Here is a 7,774-nt window from a genome sequence, read left to right on the forward strand (position 1 = left end):
GGAACACAAATCCTGGCTAATTACTAGATGATCCCCTAAGACACCTATGGTCATAATAGTAACTCCAATATAATGTCAAGGCAATAGAATACCTCAACTCAACAATTAGTGTGATTGAGCTGGCATAAAGGAACATCGAAACCAGAGGGAAAGGATTTTGCAAATGCATCAGACTATTTAGAAACCTGGGATGACTCGGACAGCATAACGGCTGTAAATGCTCAGAAGAGATTTGAGACATTCACAAAAATGGTGGCATAACCACTCAAAGGCACAATATCAAGGCTTCGAGATCAAAAATTTAACATACGGAAGTAATAGGAACTGAAACGAGGCTTAAGTCCAACAATTCTATAGGTCTACGGATTGGTAACATGTGATCCTAATAGAAAGAAGAGATAGCCTAGTTCTTAATCCCCGCAGGAAAGATAAGATGACTCAGATCAGAAGGGCATGAGGTATAAGGAGTAAAAAGAGCCTTACGTTCCATCCCACAATCAATTCCCTTATATAACTAAAGAATTTCTAGACTCAACTTCGACCAGTTTGGCTTGGTAATCCTACAGGCAGTCAAGCTCTGATACCAACGCTGTCAGGACCCCGACTCGATGCCACATAGGTCTAGCATGTAACACCTCATATCACTTTGCGGCCTCACACACGGTATTCCCACGGGTGTCGCCTTACCTTTGCCCGGGACCGTTTGCGTCTTTTGGCACACGTATATGATAGTGTCGCTAGCACCCATATGATAAGGAGCCCGGGCTGACATGGCTAGTCGTAAACCCAAAGTGGCACAGACTTACAGGGACAGGCATCCATGACCCAGCATCGAACGTGTCGGTCATCAGCGAGTGAATCCAGGCTGTAGCACTGGGCTAGCAGGACTCCGGTGAACCGGGCTGTAGCGGGCTAACAGGACTCCGGTATTCATCGCGTGACATTTCCCCGAAGGGACAGACACAGGAACGAAGAAGGACACATGCCGGCCAGCCTAAGTGTTCCGGAGCAGTAGCAAGCTACCATGGCTCAGTGGAAACACTAGGAGACATTTCCCGGTAAGAGAGGCTACTAAAGATAAACAACTAGATGGTCAGATCCCACACATACCAAGCATTTCAATAACATACACACAATATGCTCGATATGTGCAATACAACATGGCATCACAAAATGACTCTACGACTCAAGTAGTTTATTCAATAGGCTCCGAGGAGCGAGATATTACAAACATGGGTCTCATGACCCAACACTCAGAGCATACAAGTCAAAGCACAAGCGGAAGCTATCATGTCTGAGTACAGACATCTATAAATGAAAAAGGCTGAGAAGCCTGACTATCTATCAGATCCTGCCGAGGGCACAAGATCGTAGCTGAGGTATCAAGCTAAACGTCGAAGTCCACGTGAAACTACTAGCGAGACTGAAGTCTCTCTGCAAAAACATAAAATAGGCAAACGTGAGTACAAATGTACCCAGCAAGACTTACATCAGAACTAACTACGTATGCATCATTATCAACAAAGGGGATGGTGGGGTTTAACTGCAGCAAGCCAGCTTTGACTCGGTGGCTATCCTAAACTACGACTGCAAGCGACTCTTTTGAGGTGGCGCACACGAGTCCACATATTCACCATATCAATACACCACTATGGAACCGCTCCCGTCTCCCTACGAGAACGCCATCCATAGCACTCACGCTTATCTTGCGTATTTTAGAGTATCCACTTTCACTTGTCTATGAACTGATATAAGCAACCCAGAAGTCCTTTTCCGCGGACACGGCTATTCGAATAGATCATATTAACCCTGCAGGGGTGTACTTCTTCACACACGCTCTCACCACTTACCGCCGTTTACACGACATGTACTCGACAACCTTCAAGCGGAAGCCCAACGTGGGTGTCGGCCACGGCCTGCCTAAACACTCAAGTCTCTAGTCTAGGTTTATCGCCTATTCGGGTTCCATCCATGAGGAGATCCGGCCGGAGTTTCGCTCATAGCCCCAAACGATGTGAACAGGGTTCCGTGACACCAAACGGGCGCCCGGTATACCCGGCCACGTGCCTACCGCATCACAGCCCACCCCTACGGTCAGCGCTGCGCACGGCCTCCAGCATACTACAAACACCAGAAACTACTTGCAACTCCTGGACAGAGGACAAGGGTGATTAAGAAGCCGAGAGGGTCCATTGGTTTTGGGCCCAATGCGTGGTAGTAGCTGAATCATGGATCACAAACACAGAACTCAGTTCCTGAGGACAGCTGCAATGAGACAACCCACCATGTACTCCTACATGGCCTCTCACCGCTACCTTTACCAAATCGTGTTCACACACTTAGCTCACACACAGTAGGACATGTTCACACGCCTCTGATTCATCCCCGATGAATCAGACCTGACTCAACTCTAAGCAGTAGCAGGCATGACAAACAAACATGAATGAGTAGGCACAACAGGGCTCAAACAACTCCTACTCATGCTAGTGGGTTTCATCTAATTACTGTGGAATGACAGGTCATGCAGAGGATAAAGGGTTCAGCTACCGCAGCAAGTAACAGATGAATCGATGTTGTCCTAATGCAGTAAAAGAGAGCAGGAGCGAGAGAGTGGGATTTTATCGGAATGAACAAGTGGGTTTTGCTTGCCTGGCACTTCTGAAGATAACATTGAGTCTTCATCAGTGTCAACGATCACATCATCGGTATCACGTCTATCGAGAGGGGATAAATACCGGCAACACAGAAGGGAACACAATCAATGCAATGTACAATATGATGCATGATCATGACATGGCAAAATGAATGTGTTTTGGGCCAATGCAACTAGCAACGGATTAAATGAAGTTGGTTTGAATACAAGATTCAAATTCAAACTCCATATGTGATTATTCAAATGCCATTCACTTCATTTGCCCTAAACAGTAGTGATAAGTTGTTCTAACATGCATGAAAATGGTACAGATGGATCCCTTGAATTTTTCTGATAATTTTTCATATATAAATTATTTAATTTGGAGTTACGGTTAATTTTCTATGAATTTTGGAAGTTTTAGGCATTTTCTGGAATTTCCTATATAAAAATAAATCCAGAAAAGAATTTACTGCGTCAGCACTACGTCTGCATGACGTAAGCGAGTCAACGGGCAGCCCAGGTCAAACTGACCAGTGGGTCCTCCGTGTCAGTGACTAACCTAACTAACTGGGTTAGTTAGCGTTTTAACTTAAACTAACCTAGATTAATTAGGCGGGCTGGTCCCGCATGTCAGTGACACAAGGGGAGGTCAAACCCCGGTCAAATGGCCCAAACAGGCCGGCGGCTCAACGCCGGCGGCAACAGGCACGGCGGAGGGCTTCGGAATCGCTCCTCCGGCCACCAAAAGCGTGGCGGAGGGCATCTATGCGTTGCCCGTGCTCGTCCGCATCGAGCAGTGCAAGCAGCAGTGGCTATGGCGGCCCGTAGCGACGGCAATGGCGACAAGTGTGGTGGCCGGAGCTCGGTGGTGCACGGGCGCAGGGCTATGGCTCGCCCTCGAGGGAACCAGGTAGCTAGGCTGCATCTAGGGAGCCCAGGGAGCACGGTGGATAGCACAGCTGGGCGTGGTAAGCTCAGCGGTGAGCAGGAGGTCGGCCATGGCGGACGGCGGCCTCGGGAGCTCGTGGGGCGGTGGCTAGAGGAAGCTAGCGAGAGGGGGAGGTGAGGGGAAAAACTCAGGGGCTCACGGTGATGTCGTAGGGAGACTCAGCGCGCTCGGGGACGGCTCAGAGGCGACGGAACGGCGATGACGATCTCCGGTGTCACGAGGTTGAAGACGGGTCGATGGCGACGAAGCAGAGCCCTCCGGGTTGTTTCCTTCGGCGTGGGGATTGGGTGCTCGATTTCGGAGCTGCTGGGCATGGTCATGGGGCGAGGGGACGGCGGTGGTCGCGGCAGCGGCAAGCGGCGGCGACGGCTGCGCTCGGGCATAACGGGAGAGGACGAGGGAGAGAGCCAGGGGGAGAATGGGGTGTCGGAGGGGTCGGGGCAGTGCCGAGGAGTGGCTTCGAGGCGTCGCCACGCTGTCCAGGCGAGGCAGGCGGCCAGGGAGCTGCGTGGCGAGCTCGGCGTGCGCGGGCGCGCTCCTCTCTGCCTGCCTGGCGAGAGGAAGCAGGTGGCTGGCACGGGCCAGCACAGTGCTGGTCCGGCCAGTGGGCTGCCAGGTGGGCTGCGCCAGGTAAGTGGCCAGGTAGTTTGCTCTCCTTTTTTTTTTATTTTTTTTTGTTCTGTTTGTTTTATTTAATTTATTTTGCCACTGTTTTGAATTAAAATAATAATTCAAACAATGCCAAAGCTCCTCTGAATATTTTATATTGCTAGATGGACTTTTCCAAAAGCTTATAAAATATTTCAGGTGGTATTTGAAATTATATTCTAATTATATGAATATAATTCAAATTCAAATAGCTAATGAATTAAATTCAAAGTCCCAAAAATAAATCCTTAAAAATGTTCAATATTTTGGTTGGGACCAGAACCCTTACCAAAAATTATCAAACATTTAAGAAGCGCCTTTTGGAGCAATGAATGAGATTTCTAGGGTTTTTGCCCCTCTTTTATTTAGGGTTTTGAGGCTTCCAATATTCCTCAATTCAAGTTTCAAAAATATAGACATGATGCACACATGAAGCTAGGCTAGAGCAATGCCAGAAGCTAGGGATGTGACATGTTTAGTGCGTCATTAGTGCCAATTAGGCGTGCCACGTCGGCGGTCGCCGGAGTGTCGCCGGCGACGACCACGGCCGACAGCGGAGGTGCACCGTGCGCTTGCTACGGAGCACCATTTGAAGTGCGGTTTGCTCCTACGGGTTCCTGGGAGGAAGGCGCATCTAAAGAGGTAAGTGACAGCAGCTGGGTTGGCCGGAGCTGCCGGCGGCGAGCTCTTTTGCGGCGGCCGGAGCTCGGGCGAGGTCGGGGTTGGCGTTCGGGGGCACGGGAGGGGAAGCTAGTGGCGGCTACGGGCTCCTGGAGACGTGTTGAGTGCGGTGGTGTGCTCGGCTTCGAGCTGCAACGGCTCCAGCCACGGTGGTGACGAGGCACGGCGGCGGCGAGCTCTCGGGTCCGGCGGAAAGGCGGCTAGGGTACGGGAACGAGCGCGAGGAGGAGGGGGAATGGAAGAGTAGCTCACAGGGGTTGCGACGGTGGCCTCGGGGAGCTCGGGGAGGCACCCAAGCCGACGAATTTGACGAAGATGGCCGGCGGTCCCGAGGTTGAAGAAGCCGGCGGTGGCGACGTTGCAGGGGCTCCCGCGGTGCGCTTCTCGGCGAGGAGGAAGAAGTGGTCGAGGCGGATCCCCTAGGTACTTCGGGTGGCAGCGAGGAGCACGGTGGCTACGGCGAATGGCGTCGGCGACGACGAGCTCCGCTCGGGCGCGTGCAGGGAGGAAAACAGAGGAGAGAACGGGGTCCAGGGGAAGAGAGGGGAGGTGCAGGGGGCGAGGGGAAGTGCGTGGCGTGAGGGGGAGGCTCGGGAACGCCTCGGTGGAAGCAGGAGGTGGCCGAGGCGGCATCGGCGCTCGCCACCGAGCTGCTTCGGTGCGAGGGGAGGAAGAAGACAAGGGGAGGGAGGAGGTGGGCTGGGCCAGCGGGAGGAGCTGGGCCGGCTACAGGTAAGTGGCCCAGGTGGGCTGCAGGTAATGTTTCCCTCCCTCTCTCTGTTTTTCCTATTTTACTTCTGTTTTCTATTTTTCTGACATTTGTTTGATTTAATAAATATATTAAATCATTTAATTTTATTATGCCAATTTTTTGTAGGGGCTAATGGTATTATTCCAGAGCTCTTTTATAATTGGCATAATTTTTGGACCATATTTCATATATATAGAAATATCTTTCCAATGCAAATATTTATCAAATTAATCCAAATGGCCAAAATAAATGTCCATGAGCTCCTGAAAATATTGTTTTGATTTTTATCTCTGTCCAATATTTTCAGAGGGCAACATGAGCATTTTCTTTGACCCTTCTGGGGAATTTTTTTTATTTGGGTCATTTTCAAAATGATTCTGAGGCTTCCACCAATCCTCATTTCAAATTTAAATGAAATTTAAACATGATGCACACATGAAGCTAGCCTAGAGCATTACCAGAAGCTAGGGATGTGACACCTGGCCTATATGAACCGGGGCGAGTTACCAGGTGATGAAACCTTGGACCGGCAGATAATCCAATGATCCAAGTCAATGACCATTATCAATGGGGAGTTACATCATTACCGCGTGACAGGGGCGATTCAGCGTTGTGTATCTCCTCAAGAAGGTTGTGAGATTTTGCGGGAGATCCACGAAGGAGATTGTGGTCACCACGCCGGTTCAAAATCCTTGGTGGCTAAGGCTTTTCGTCACGGCTTCTATTGGTTGACAGCTCATGTCGATGCTGAGGATTTAGTAAAAAGGTGTGACGGTTGTCAGAAATTTGCACGCCGCGCTCATGTTCCGGCTCAGGAGTTGAGAATGATTCCAATCACTTGGCCGTTTGCAACTTGGGGGCTAGATATGGTTGGACCCTTTAAGAGGTCCAAGGACAGAAAGACCCACCTATTGGTAGCAGTTGATAAGTTTACCAAGTGGGTAGAGGCAGAGCCAGTCGGTAAGTGTGATGCAGCCACGGCGGTCCAATTCATCAAAAAGGTGATATTCCGGTTTGGTTTTCCACAGAACATTATAACTGATAATGGTACTAATCTGTCCAAGGGTGCTATGGAAGAATTTTGTCAACGTGAGCACATCCGGCTTGATGTGTCATCAGTGGCTCACCCCCAATCTAATGGTCAAGCAGAGAGGGAAAATTAAGAAATTTTGAGAGGTATTAAACCCCAGCTTATGGTTCCTTTAAAGCGGACACCGGGTTGTTGGGTGGAGGAGTTACCTTCCATGTTATGGAGTATCAACACCACACCAAACAGATCTACGGGTTACACGCCTTTCTTCATGGTTTATGGAGCAGAGGCGGTTCTTCCTAGTGACATCCGGCATGACTCGCCCCGTGTGGCGGCTTATGTTGAAGCTGAGAATGAGAAAGCACGTCAGGACTCACTGGACCTGTTAGATGAGGAGCGTGATCTAGCAGCGGTGCGTTCAGCGATTTATCAACAAGATCTCCGATGTTATAACAGCCGTCGGGTTAAGACCAGAACTTTTCAAGAGGGCGATCTGGTGCTCCGGCTCATCCAGGATCAGACTGATATGCACAAGTTATCCCCACCTTGGGAAGGACCTTTTGTGGTCAGCAAAAATTTGCACAATGGATCATACTACCTTATCGATGTTCGAGAGCACAAAGACTCACATAAACCGGAGGAGGATACCCAGCGGCCGTGGAATATAGCTCTTCTTCGGCCTTACTATAATTGAGCCATAGGCTCTTCTTATGTACATACTTATGACAATGTATATATTATATAATAAACCGGAGCCTCAGCTAAAGCGGCTTATCTGTTGTTTTTCACATCGTGTGTGGTTACATGGGGGCTTCTACTTATGAAACGGAGTTCTACTAACCCGGCTTATAAAGCCACACCGATATAAAGGAAATCACTAGGGGGCTTGGTCGTATTCAAACCATAGCTACGCCTCTTGATGGGCTTAAGGCCAAACAGGGAAATCACTAGGGGGCTTGGTTGTATTTACACCATAGATACACCTCTTGATGGGCTTAAAGCCAAAAAGGAAATTATGTGGAACCAAAGAGAGTCTGTTGCAAAAAAGCACAACTCAAACATAGGTACCCACTGAGCACA

Source organism: Triticum aestivum, chromosome 5A (genome assembly GCF_018294505.1).
Source record: "Triticum aestivum cultivar Chinese Spring chromosome 5A, IWGSC CS RefSeq v2.1, whole genome shotgun sequence".
Lineage (NCBI taxonomy): Eukaryota > Viridiplantae > Streptophyta > Magnoliopsida > Poales > Poaceae > Triticum > Triticum aestivum.